We start from the raw sequence: 12442 nt of genomic DNA, 5'->3' as shown, positions 1-12442 counted from the left end.
TATAGTATCATGTCATCAGCAAACAGTGATAGTTTTACTTCTTCCTTTCCAATTTGGATGCCTTTTATTTATTTTCCTCCTCTGATTCCCGTGACTAGGACTTACAAAACTATGTTGAATAGTAGTGGCAAACAGACATCCTTATCTTTTTCCTGATCTTAGTAGGAATTCTTTCAGTTTTTCACCATTGAGAATGATGTTAGCTGTAGGTTTGTTATATATGGACATTTCAATGTAGAGGTAGGTTCCGCTATGCTCACTTTCTGGAGGGGTTTTATTAGAAATAATTGTTGGATTTTGTGCACTTTTTCTGCATCTATTGAGAGGATCACATGGTTTTTATTCTTCACTTTGTTACTGTGGTGTATCACACTCATTGATTTGCAGGTATTGAAAAATCCTTACATTCCTTGATACATCCCACTTGATCATGGTGTACAATCCTTTTAATGTATTGCTGGATTCAGTTTGCTAGTATTTTGTTGAGGATTTTTGTACCTATGTTCATCAGTGATATTGGCCTGTAATTTTCTTTTTTTGGGGGGGGTATCTTTGTCTGATTTGGGTATCAAGGTGATTGTGGCCTCATAGAATGAGTTTGGGAGTGTTCCTTCCTCTGCAATATTTTGGAATAGTTTCAGAAGGATAGGTGTTAACTCTTCTCTAAATTTTTGATAGCATTTGCCTGTGAAGCCTGGTCTTGGTCTTTTGTTTGTTGTAAGTTTTTAAATCACAGTTTCATTTTCAGTACTTGTGATTGGTCCATTCATCTTTCCTATTTCATCTTGGTTTAGACTTGGAAGACTGTATTTTTCTAAGAATTTGTCCATTTCTTCTAGTTTGTCCATTTTATTAGCATATAGTTGCTTGTAGTACTCTCTTATGATCATTTGTATTTCTGTGATGCATGTTGTAACTTCTTTTTCATTTCTAATTTTATTGATTTGAGTCCTCTCTCTTTTTTCTTGATGAGTCTGTTTAAGGGTATATCAATTTTGTTGATATTTTCAAAGAACCAGCTTTTTGCTTCATTGATCTCTTTTATGGTTTTCTTCATTTCTGTGTCATTGATTTCTGCTCTGATCTTTATGATTTCTTTCCTTCGGCTAACTTTGGGTTCTGTCTGTTCCTCTCTCTCTAGTTGCTTTGGGTGTAAAGTTAGGTTGTTTATCTGAGCTTTTTCTTGTTTCCTTGGGTAGACTTGTATTGCTATAAACTTGCCTCTTAGAACTGCTTTTGCTGCATCCCATAGGTTATGGATTGTTGTCTCTTTGTGGTCACTTGCTTCTGGGCATTTTTTTAATTTCCTTTTTGATTTATTCAGTGATCCATTGGTTGTTTTAGTAGCATGTTGTTTAGTCTCCACATGTTTGTGTTTTTTGAATTTTTTTTCTTATTGTTGACTCCAAGTCTTATAGCATTGTGGTTGGAAAAAATGCTTGATATGATTTCAATATTCTTAAATTTACAGAGGCTCGATTTGTGGCCCAGAATGTGATCTATCCTAGAGAACGTTCAGTGTGCACTTAAGAAGAATGTGTATTCTGCTGCTTTTGGATGGAATGTTCTATAAATATTAATTTCATCTGGTCTAATGCATCATTTAAGGCCTGGTTTTTTTATATAATAATTTTTACTTTTTTCCATTATAGCTGGTTTACAGTGTTCTGTCAATTTTCCACTGTACAACATGGTGACCCAGCTATACACACATGTATACAGTCTTTTTTCTTACATTATCATGCTCCATCATAAGTGACCATACATAGGTCCCAATGCTACACAGCAGGATCTCATTGCTAATCCATTCCAAAGCCAATAGTCTGCATCTACTAACCCCAAGCACCCCATCCATCCCACTCCCTCCCCCTCCCCCTTGGCAACCACAAGTCTATTCTCCAAGTCCATGATTTTCTTTTCTGTGGAAAGATTCATTTGTGCCATATATTAGATTCCAGATATAAGTGATATCATATGATATTTGTCTTTCTCTTTCTGACTTACTTCACTCAGTATAAGAGTCTCTAGTTCCATCCATGTTGCTGCAAATGGCATTATGTCATTCTTTTTTATGGCTGAGTAGTATTCCATTGTGTATATATATCACATCTTCCTAATCCAATAATCTGTCAATGGACATGTGGGTTGTTTCCATGTCCTGACTATTGTGAATAGTGCTGCAAAGAGTATGCAGGTGCATGTATCTCCTTGTTTATTTTCTGTCTGGATAATCTGTCCATTGCTCAAAGTGGGATGTAAGTGCTTTAAGTCCCCTGCTATTATTGTGTTATTTTCAATTTCTCCTTTTAAGGTTGTTGGCAGTTGCCTTATATATTGAGCTGATCCTATGTTGGGTGCATATATATTTACAATTGTTATATCTTCTTCTTGGATTGAGCTTTCGATCATTACATAATGTCCTTCTTTGTCTCTTATAATATTCTTTATTTTAAAGTCTATGTTCTCTGATATGAGTTCTGCTACTCCAGCTTTCTTTTGATTTCTGTTTGCGTGGGATATTTTCTTCCATCCTTCCACTTTCAATTTTTATGTGTCCCTAGAACTGAACTGGGTCTCTTGAAGACAGCATAGATATGGGTCTTGTTTTTGTATCCATTCAGCCAGTCTATGTCTTTTGATTGGGGCATTTAATCCATTTACATTTACGGTAATTATTGATATGTTCTTATTGCCACTTTCTTAACTGTTTTGAATTTGTTTTTGTTGGTCTTTTTTTTTTTTCCTTTCTAGTTCTCTTCTCTTATGATTTGATAACTATCTTAGTCTTGTGTTTGGATTGCTTTTTCTTATTTGCATGTATATTTATTGTAGATTTTTGGTTTGTGGTTACCATAAAGTTTTAATATAGGAGTGTATATATATATATATACATATATATATATATAGTTGTTTTAAGTTGCTAGTCTCTTAATTGAAAGTGAATCTCCAGTATCCTGCATTTATACCCTCCTCTTCTCGTGATTTCTGGTTTGGGGAGCATATTTGTGTGTGGATGATTTCCTACCTTTACTATATGTATGCCTTAACTGCTCAGCCTTGTCATTTATAATGTTTTTGTTTCTAGTTGTGGCCTTTTCTTTTCCACCTAGAGAAGTTCCTTTTTATTTGACCCCCCCAAAAAAAGTTTATTTTGCTTCTGTTCATTCAAAAGATCTTTGATAAAATCTTGATAGCATTCCTCTCTCTCTTGTCTGTTTTCAAAAGAGCTAGCATTATTAAAGGCTGTTTGCTGTCCCTCTTTCTGATGGAAAAAAAAAAAAAAGGGAAAAAAAGCCTGATTCTTTTGGTTTGGCTTGAGCATTCATGTCCTTCCATACAGTGGCACCTAAGGAGTCATTAACAAAAGTGGGTAAGTCACTGATTTATTATTTCCAGAAATGCACTGGTGCATTCCGCTTACTCAGAGTGCACAGCAAAATTATTCATGCTAAGATAGAGTAATCACAATGACTGAAAAAACACATTTTTATCATTCCAAACATAAGCATAGCTGTGGTGGTGTGCTATCCTGGTACATAATAATAGAAATGAATTATGTCAGTAAAATCTTGAGGTTTAAGATTTACCATGATAAATATTTTTCATTAAAGTGAAATATCTTGGCAGAGTCACTTTCATATGCAGACTGTTGACACAAGGAGACCAGCTGTGCCTATGCAGATGCTGAGATTTGGGTCTATATTATTAATGATTTATCATGTCATGGAGAACTTAGATTAGTTTTGAAAGCAATCCCTTGCCACAAAAGCACTTTCTATAATGTGCAAATGCATGGAATACTATATGTACATTCCACATTAATCACAGGCGTTCCCATCATGGGCTCAGCGGAAACGAGTCTGACTAGAACCATGAGGTTGTGGGTTCAATCCCTGGCCTTACTCACCTGATTAAGGATCTGGTGTTGCCGTGAGCTGTGGTGTAGGTCGCAGACGGGGCTCAGATCTGGCATTGCTGTGGCTATGGCATAGGCTGGCAGCTGTAGCTCCAATTAGACCCCTAGCCTGAGAACCTCCATATGCCATGGGTGTGGTCCTAAAAAGAGAGACAAAAAAAAAAAGACCAAAAATAAAAAAATAATCACAGAAGCTGTAGCTACCTTTGAAATTCCAGTACCTCTATCTTTTTACTTTGACAAAATGTTATTTCATATCAACAGTGTGTGTATCTGAATGAATAGACATAAACACATAGATGAGGGAATGAAGAGCTACAATGGAACAAAAACGTAATGCCAACCTCTTGTGTATCATGTCTTTTTACCCTAAGTCTCACAGTTAATGTGAGGTTGGATTAAGTTTCTAATCTAATTCTGCAGGATTCTAGGACTGCATTGCCTAGAGGGCATGTATAATAACATTGGCAAATATTTATTCAGTGCTTGCTGTGTTCCAGGTAAGATGCTAAACATTTTACCTGCATTATTACATTCAGTCTTCGTAAAATCCATTTGAAGTATTGTTATGATTCCTGTTTCACAGATGAGAAGACTGATGCACCATGTAGTTAAATAAATTCTCCCATGGGAGGAGGGGTCTGGATTTAAATCCAGGTTGTCTCCAAAGCCTTCACTACTTACTACTGCTATTAACTGTGACCTCGCTATTAACTACTATTACAACTAAGTAAGAGATTGAGGTTCAGATCCTATGTAGTTACTACCTGAGTGGCGTAGGCAAATCACGTAAACTATCTAAGCGTTGATTTCTGCTATTACAAAATGAAGATAATGATTGTACCTAACTCATAGAATTTTTGTAAGCATTAATATTTATAAAATGTTTAAAAGAGGTTGGTACATAGTAAGCATAATGCTTTGTTTAGTAACTGTAATAGTTAAGGTCTAGTACTCTCTGATGATGGGTAAAGTTTTATTAACTGTGACACACAGATTTTTTTTTATAATTTTCAGATAGATTTTATTCTTAAAACTAGACTGGAAACGAAACACAGAAATAAAATTCTGAACTTTTCCTAAAGTAAACAAACAAAAAAGAGATTGTAAATAAAGTTACTGCTTACCGTTGATGGGCAGTGTATGCTGATGACGCAAAAGCATAATAACTAACTACATGTAGTACCGACCACTTTAAGTATTCTTTCTGGATGTGAAAAGAGCCAAATATCTTCCTTCCCTCTTTCTTTCCTTATTCATTCATTCATTCTTTTTTTTTTTTTTTTTTTTTTTTTTTTTTTTTTTTTGTCTTTTGTCTTTTGTCTTTTGTTGTTGTTGTTGCTGCTATTTCTTGGGCTGCTCCCGCGGCATATGGAGGTTCCCAGGCTAGGGGTCGAATCGGAGCTGTAGCCACCGGCCTATGCCAGAGCCACAGCAACGCGGGATCCGAGCCGCGTCTGCAACCTACACCACAGCTCACGGCAACGCCAGATCATTAACCCACTGAGCAAGGGCAGGGACCGAACCCGCAACCTCATGGTTCCTAGTCGGATTCGTTAACTACTGCGCCACGACGGGAACTCCCATTCATTCATTCTTCACTCATTCAACGAACATCCTTACACATATACTGTGCTTGCCCTGGGGACACAGTTAGGAGGAGCATATAATCCAGAGATGACTATACTTACTGGTTTAGCACGTAGAAGAGTATGAGAAAGTTGTCGGTTCCATTGCCATATCTGTTTAACAAGTATTTGTCAAGTGCCCATTAAAGGCCAGGCACTGTTCTAGGCACTGAGGCAGTCCAGATAATACATAAGAGCCCCCTGCATTTAAAAAGCTCTCAGTAGGGAAGTTATCCTAAACAGTTATTTTCCCTTCCATCGAGGAAGTTACATCAGTGAGTTTGCTAGGAGAGCTCAGAAGAGAGGTGCTTAAACTCATCCTGGGTGGCCAGTGGGATAAGGAAAATTCTGACACCTAAAGGAATTTTTAAGTAAAAGTCAATAAAAGCAGAAATTAAAGTAAATGTAATGATGGAGAAAGCAGAGACACTACAAGTGAAAGTCTGGAGATATGGAACAGTGTGACAAAACAGGTGGGGGTGAAGGGAGGGGGTGGGGTGTGGACCTGCACTGACTTTAGAGGGAATGCTAAAGCCTCAGGCATACCATAGGTTGGGGGGCAGGTGCAGGGAGTCCAGCTGAAGAAGTAAACAGGGCTAAAAGGTTAAAAGTGTGCAAAATCAACTGAATGGATCAAATGCTAAAAAAACCTCTGCAGAATGAGCAGTTTCCTTAGACTTCTCTCCGCTAAAATCCAAGTAAAAAGAGTGTCATTTTCTTGACCTTCCAGATTCTGGAAACCAGGAAAATGATGAATCCTTAAGAGTAATGTTTTGATCCAACCAAAAGATATAGGGGATCATTCTTTTCATGTAAATAGATTGTCCACTTCCCAACCTCCTTACCCTGTTGAACCCAACATGGGGACTAGCTCTGAGGTCTAGACTTATAAATAGACTGAAAACCTGTCTAATCCTTGCTTGAAATGACCTATCAGCTTATTCTGCAATCTAGAAAGTTTTAATTCCTGGATTGAAGAACTCGTCTAAAATAAACCGTACATTCTGTGGCGGCACTCTGTAAAGTTGGCCATCAAAGAATTTCAGCAAAGAATTCAGGAATCTGGAGAATTGAACTTTTTTTTTCCTCTTTGCTGCTACTGCAGACAGAGGACAATTCATAAGCTTTCTGCCTCCAGGTGGATGGTGATATGATTCCCTGTGGAGCCACTGGCCATCCCCTTGCATCTTTATTCAGTGCACAGAGCCCTCTGCTTGCGATGGGGCTTTGCTCCCTTCAGGGAGAAAATGGGGAAAGACTGGATACCAGTAAAACCGTCTCAGCTTTCTGGGTCAGAAGTTGGCTGGGGAAGGGCCCTGACTGCCAAGTAACTTGCAGTGATGTCAGAGCCCCACACAACCCAAAAACACCAGCCAGCCAGCCAACAAAAGCCTTAACAACAACAGAAAAAAAAAAAAAAAAAAAATCACAAAGCTGTGTTGCCAAAGCTGTGCTTTCCACCCCCTACTCCTTTCTTCGAATAGGAAGAACAGCAGGAAGAGAGTTTATATTTTAAAAGACTCGCCCCCCTCCCCTTCCTTTTGGTAACAAAGTGTTAACTAGTGAGGAAACAGTTCTCCGGATGAGTTCCGCAGCCCTTCCTTGGGGTGTCTTTTTTGAGTTCCTTTTCAAGGCTGTCAGTGGAAGTTTCAGAAATAACTCAGAACAGGGTATTTTTTTCTAAATGTAAACATGGAACTGTGCTGGGAAGGAAGCAGGAACGATTGGGGTAAGGAAAGTCTGCCCCCTCTCCTCTCTTTCACGGTAATTAACCATACTCAAATGAAAATTAAAAGTTTGGCGGAAAAGCTCTCCTCTTTCTTTTTCTTTAAATAAGGGCATCATGGTTTATTCCAACCATTTAGAGCCCTCCGTGATTCATAATTCAACTGGAAATTTTAATAAAATACAGCCCGTTCTTGGATGTGAAGTTGGAATTAAAATCTTCTTGTTTTTAAATACATGACTTTTTTTTTTCCTTTCATTTGTGACAATTTTAAATGATGTCACTTCAAGGACATTTTCATTTCTCCCACAACATACTACACGAAACGCTTGCCTGTAAAACCGGCTCATTAGCCTGCAAAATTATACTGTACTGAATGGCTTTCATTCAGAGTAGAAATGGGATTTTTAGTAGGCAATTCTGTATTTTATAAAGATAAAACAATGTTTGATTGCTTCTTCCCAGCTGTTTTGCTTAGTGGTTATAAGGAGAAATTTGAGGAGGGGGGCGACAGAGGTAATATGTGGGTGGATTTGTCAGGATATGCTTAAATAATAAACCTTAGATTAGGAAACTAAGGCAGAACTTTACAGAGCAACTGTGTCCGCAGCTCCTCTGGCTGCAATGATTTGTCCTCTAGACGTCTGGAGGAAAGCTCTTTTTTTAAAAAAAGTGAGGGAGCTAGTAAAAGGGGGAAAGAGGGAGGCAAGCGAAAAGGCTGCTTCACAGGCTGCTGCAGCCACCGCGAGCTGGGTGACTGAGGCGCTGGGAGTTGCTGGAAAGAGCAGTTCTTTAGAGGTGGCGAGAGAGAGGGCGCGCAGCAGAGCACCGAGGAGGAGGGACGCGGAGGCCACGGAAGGGTCAGCGAGGCCGCGGCGCCGGCCTGGGGGCCTCCAGGCGGCGCTGGCCGCGGCGCTCGGGAGAGGGTGAGCGCTCGGAGCCGCCCGCGCCTCCTGCTGTCCGCGCCCGGGGGTGGGCCCCGCGACGCGAGCTGCCGAGTGCGGGGAGGGAACGAGGCTCCGGCTCGCCTGATGGATTGACTTGAAGATGGATCGAATTACACCATTTGCCGTGCCTCGATTTGTTTTGCTCCCGCTTTGTACCGCTGCTGCTGTCGCTGCAGCGGCTGCAAGGACTGGCGGTGGCGAGTTTCAGGATTACATCGAAGAAACCAAAACCTAAAGCGACAGAGGGATATATATTTTTTCCATTTTTTTTAATTTTCTTTTTTTCTGAGCGTGGCAAGCTTTTAAATTTTTTTTTTTTAAACCAGCCTCCCCCCATGAGGTAAGACGGTCCTATAAAATTTTGCTAATGCTTTAGGCGCCTGGTGGGGATTGGACCCAGATCCCCAGAGCCTGACTTGCTTCTGGTGTGTGTGTGCGTGTGCGTGTGTGTTGGCACTGGAGAGTTGATTTCTTTTACAAGCGGCTCTCTCTGCCTGCCGTGCAAGGGAAGCGCAAAGGGCTGGAGAGGTTTGGCAGACGCGTCAAAATTGGCAGTGCTTGGTGGTTTGGAGGGAGGGGCCCCCCACACTGTGCAGCCCCCTCGGGAAAAAAAAAAAAAAGCGGAAGGAGGGAGCCAGCAAAAGTTTCTTGCCAGGCAGTGCCAGCTCCGCGCTCACCCGCACCTCATCAGGGGGAACCCGGGCAGCTTCGGTGCCGACCACTCACTCTCCATTCCGCGCGACAGCTGAGCCAAGAGGCCGAAGGTGCCGCCTGCGGGCTCCACCACCCCCTCCTACCCGCCCGCCCGCTCCGGAGCCGACCCTGGGACCGCCGGGCCAGCTCGCAGTGGATGGGCGAGCACTCGCCGGCGCCAGGAGAAGGGGCGCAGCGCAGCCGTAGATCCCAGAGCAACTCAGGCGCGGACTCCAGATACCTGTCAGTGCGCCCCCGGATCGGGTGGTCCTCGGGTAGCGCCTGGTGGCCAGGGGCGGGGGCTCCGGGGACTCAGCCCTCGCCCAGCCCCCCAGGCTCCACTATCCGCTCCTGCCCGGAGGGCGGTCACTTCCCACCCTCCCTCTCCCCCTGCTGGCCGAGCGCGCCGCGGGCGGGCTCCGGGGCCGGAGCTGCCCACCGCCCACCCCAGCCTCCCACCCCGTGCCCGGGTTTCTCCTCCCGGCCACTCTCCCCCGCAACTTTCCGTGCTTTGTTCTCCGGCTGGAAATGATTTATGGAAGCGTCTTGGACAGGGTCTCCGCCAGGCAGCAAGAGCCCAGCACTGAGATGTGTTACATTCTCATCTACCCATCAATTATGAATGGAAACAAATAAGGAAGAGTCAATTTTGCATGAGCCCCTTCTCAGGCGGGTGAGAGACGTCCTGCAGCCTCGAGGGAGCCGCCGCTCTCTTTGGCAGCCGCTGGCAGGGGGATGGTGAGGAGGAAGGTAGGGAAACTTTTATTTCCCGTCTTGACAGCGATCATATTTGCTCCCGGTCTGCAGAAACTGAGACAGCAGCCGTCTTGGGTAATTTGGAAGGGCTTAAAGCTTCCTCTATCGTGCATAACTCTTGGATTGAAATAAAAGGTCATAAAGGACTTGGAGGTGTGGATGAGAACTAGGTTTGAAAAATTTTTGCCAAATCGCCTCTGGGGACCACTGCCATTAGGTGATTCTTTTAAATCTCGAACTTGTAAAGAGCTAAATGTCATGGATCTGGGGGGAATGAAGTAGCGGTATTAATTACAACGTTAGAGGAACTCGGACTAGTGCCTCCCTGTTCCGAGGTGACCAGTCAGTAACCAAGTTCTAGCATCCCAACCCCTCACCGCGTTCAACTGGGAGATTCACACAGAAGGAACAGTAGATCATTATTATAGATATACAGACTTTGTAAACAGTAACTGGACCTTATGTCCATCACTGTGGGCGACTGCTTTCCCTTAAAAATAATGGTATTGTCCAGTTACTTGGGAGAAGAAACGTCTAGGGCAATTTTCCCAAGAACTTTAGGCTACTGGGAATTTTAAGTCTGCAGAAAAATATTTAGTTTCTTTTTAAGGATTGCCCTTCCTTCTACTTGATATTTGGGACAGTAAAGTAGATTCTTTTATTTCAAGCCTGAAGTCCTAGAGAAGGGTTTAACAGTTTTTTAATCTGGTTTGGTCTCTGTTCCTCCAAACAAGAATTGGGGAAATACTTGTTTGGAGAAAATTTTTTCAAGGTTTCTTCTTTGTAGAATTGAGAAATCTTATCCCAGACAGCTCAAGGTGAGGATTTTTACTAATCTTTTGGTGGTTTAACAGTAGGTTTTGATGCTGGTTTATTCACAGGATTTAAAAACAAAACAAAACAAACCTTGCTCTCTTAGGTAGCTAACTCAGAAAATTTAAGTTGTGTGTAGTCATATTTAATGTAGTGAATGACAGGCATATTCTGTCCGGCTGACAAATTTACCCTGGTAGAAACTGCCAAATAAGCTGTGAGATTTGGGCCTATATGATCATGAACTTAAACATCTTTAGGTAAATAAACTATAGCCCAGCCTTAGCTGAATTTTGTTTTTTATAGTTAATACCTATGCTTTGAATTAGGTTCCTAGAACCGTGCTTTCAGAAAGACAGTTAAATAAATAACCCTAAGATTTCCAATATATGTTGTTTAGCAGACCGTTTCCTTCCACTGGTATATTTGGTTAGATTAACATCCAGTTACTATTTTTTTGTTGTATTCTACAGAATGTTGTTACATGTCCTCATTTCTTTTAGGAATGCTACATAAGTACCTGCTTTTTGAGGAACACCTCTGTGATGGAGGACAGTGTGCCAGCAATATGGTGGCTTCTCTGTCACCAAACAGCTGGTTAACTTGAGTTTGATTTAGACTTGTGGGCATTCTGCCCTCTTCCTTATTTATTTATTTATTTATTTATTTATTTATTTATTTCCTCCAATAGACCATCTGGTGTTGTCACCCCTAGTTGGATGGATTTGAGAGATGGTTGTGACGTAAACCTATTAGTCCTTAGAGTGAGGGCAACTTACTTAGAAATCCCAGTGGGCTTTAGTTCACTTGCTGCTTGCTGTACAGGAAGGATCTGTCCAGTAACTGTGGTCTGGGTAAGTAGGCCTCTGAATCCTGTGTGGTGGTTTCTGTTGCTTGAAAGGCACACAGACAAGTAAGCAGGAATCAGAACTTTGATTCACAAAGATGCCCATGATGGTTAAGGACTTATGGAAGCTAGAGAAATTCTTCACTCTTGCTGCTCCATCATAATAAACCTTGGTAATTAGCTTAGTCATTGTTCTTACATTTGGGTTTCTCCAAGATACAAAGAATGAAAAATGCATCTGAAATAGGGTCATTTTTCACCCTTCTGATGCATTTTATGCAGAGTTAAGAGCCTGGCTGAATGCCTAGCCATTATTGGTGTAACCATAGGAGGTGAACTCCTTCCTTAGCATATTGCAAGATAAAATATTGCCTTTTACTTCAGTTAATAGACTTTAAGCCTGCCCATTCTAGATTCATTTCTAGAGGAAGCAAGAGGCACTCGGGGCATGCCAGCTGGTCAGTATTTATTGAGTCCCTGTCCTTTGCAAGGAGCTATGGCTAGCAAACCAGTATCAGGTGAGGCAGACCTGTTTCTCTGTGTTCAGCTTAAGAATCCAAAAAAAAAAAAAAAGAAGAAGAAGAAGAAGAAGAATTGCAAAACTGGATCATTTGGCAAGAAATCTAAATCTGCATCTTTTTTGAAGCATGTTATTTCATACTAAAGATTTTAAGGCAAGATTAACTATACCCAGTATTTACAGTAGGCCAATCTTCCTGCCTTTAACACAAATAATGCAAGGTACTATTAGTGTAATTCACATGTTGAAACTGCCATTGGAGCAGGAGATCTCACTTTCAGTGGCTCCTGTGAATGAAGACTTAGTGTTGAAATCTACCAAAGCCATTGCCTTAGGTTGCCACTTATTTTGTGAATAGCTGCCAACCTCCAGTTGAGGGGGAAATAAAGTGTGTTTTGATTTATTCCCATGGCACGTGGAGAGAATGAAAATCATGTAACTGTATTAAGTACATCATAACCCTTTTCAGTTAAGGGGGCTATTGTCAGACTGACTTTTCTTCCTCAGACCCTGACAACAGTGACAGTGCAGCTGATAATTGAAGCTGTTTCCATTCATCCCAACAGGAAAACTAGGAAACATTCTTACTTTGAAAA

At 41.4% G+C, this 12442-nt stretch overlaps 1 protein-coding gene across 50 annotated transcripts in view; it reads left to right on the top strand.

Moving 5' to 3' along the window:
* SEMA6D (semaphorin 6D) overlaps nt 1-12442 on the top strand; it is a 597185-nt gene that overhangs the window by 533444 nt on the left and 51299 nt on the right. For 12 of the 50 annotated variants that reach the window (XM_084971115.1, XM_084971028.1, XM_084970990.1 and 9 more), the window contains exons 1-2: nt 8057-8557; nt 8873-9660. The exons of 15 other annotated variants lie outside the window; for them this stretch is intronic. The gene's annotated coding sequence lies outside the window, so the exon portion shown is untranslated. Of the gene's footprint in view, nt 1-7956; nt 8558-8872; nt 9661-12442 lie in introns of those variants that run through there. 23 more of the 50 variants (XM_084971117.1, XM_084971049.1, XM_084971007.1 and 20 more) reach the window with 4 other exon arrangements.

Source organism: Sus scrofa, chromosome 1 (genome assembly GCF_054392235.1).
Source record: "Sus scrofa isolate SSC_HxYL_T2T_F1_AM1 chromosome 1, Sscrofa_HxYL_maternal_Yorkshire_Landrace_v2.0, whole genome shotgun sequence".
Taxonomy (NCBI): Eukaryota; Metazoa; Chordata; class Mammalia; order Artiodactyla; family Suidae; genus Sus; species Sus scrofa.
Note: the sequence above shows the minus strand (reverse complement) of the source record. Positions and strands in the feature narration are given on the sequence as shown.